Below are 1,511 nucleotides of genomic sequence, written 5' to 3' on the forward strand. Positions count from 1 at the left end.
CTTGTGTTGGGGCTGGGATCTCCAGCTACGGGAGATCCATGGGGTCTCCATGGCATTGGTGTTGGGGTCTCCATGGCATTGGTGTTGGGGTCTCCATGGCGTTGGTGTTGGGATCTCCATGGCATTGGTGCTTGGTGTCTCCGTGGCATTAATGCTAGGGTCTCTATGGTGCTGGTGCTGGAGTCCAGCTGTGGGGCTGGGATCTCCATGGTATTGGTCCCTGGGTCTGCATGACATTGGTGCTGGGAGCCCACGCAGTGGTCTCCGTGGTATTGGTGCTGGGGTCTCCGTGGTATTGGTGCTGGTGTTTGGTTATGGGGCTGGGTTCCTGGGGCATGGCTGCTGGGAGCCGACTACAACACAGGGCTTTCAGCGTAGGTGCTGAGGTTTGGTTGGCCATGGTGCTGGTGCTGGGGACAAGCTATGGGAGTCAGCAAGGTGTGGGGACTGGAGTCCTAGTCACTATGGTGTGGCTATTGGGTCCAGCCATGGGGATGAGGTCCCTATGGTATGGAGCTGTTGGAATCCAGATGAATGGCTGGAGTCCCTAGAGCATGGATGCTGGGGTCTGACTGTGGGATTGGAACCCCATGGTGTGGGTGCTGGGGTCTGGTTGTGAGGCAAGGACTCCATGGCATGGGTGCTGGACTTCTTATGGCATGGATGCTGAGATATGTTGTACTAAGAGATCGGGGACCCAAAACCACATGGATGCTGGTACCAGCCTGGAACTGGGACCCCACAGGCAGGGTGCTGCAGGGGCATTGGGCAGGCATGCAGGTGGCACTGTGAAGAGTGACCCTGAAGCACCCCTGGGGCCAGGGCAGTAGGTCTGTGGGGTGCCATAGCTCTGCACGTGGGTGTGAGGCACAGTGTCCCTGGAGAGGCTTGGCAATGCTGTTGGTGGACATGGGTGCTGCATGGCCCCCCCACCGTGGCCATTGTGGGGTGTCTGCTGGAAAGCTTCTTCCTGATTCTGGAGCCTGTGGGCTAGCAAGACCGCTGGACTACATAGGAGGTGTGATGAGTTGGTGAGGTCTCAGCACCTGGGAGGGTGCTGCCACAGGGATACTCATCTGGATTCCTGGGCTTGGGGGCAAGTTTGGGGCAAGTTTGGGGCAGCTGGCCTGGCTGTGTTGCCTGCTGCTGGGTGCAGAACGTTGCTGTGCCAGGAACAAGGCAGGGCAGGGGTCTCAGAGGGCTGCTGGAACCTTGTCCAGCACCAGGTCCCCGTGGCTCTGGGCAGCAGATGGGGGAGCCAAGTTTGGGGGGCCCTGGGGAGGGGGTTCTGCCATTCCCCATGGCATCTGGCACATGAGGTCCCTGTGGGGGGACAGCGGGGATGCTCCTCAGCCCAGCTCCTTTGGCAGCATCCCTGTGGTCCCAAGAGAGCCTCCTGCCAGGCCAGAACCCCCGTGCTGGGGGGCTGCTGGAGGCAGTGGGGCGCTGTGACAGCACACGGTCCCCGTGCCTCCCCCGGAGCCGCCTCTGCCGAGGGGTTTGCAGCTGGA

This window comes from Corvus brachyrhynchos, unplaced genomic scaffold (genome assembly GCF_000691975.1).
Source record: "Corvus brachyrhynchos isolate BGI_N302 unplaced genomic scaffold, ASM69197v1 scaffold61, whole genome shotgun sequence".
NCBI classification, from domain to species: Eukaryota; Metazoa; Chordata; class Aves; order Passeriformes; family Corvidae; genus Corvus; species Corvus brachyrhynchos.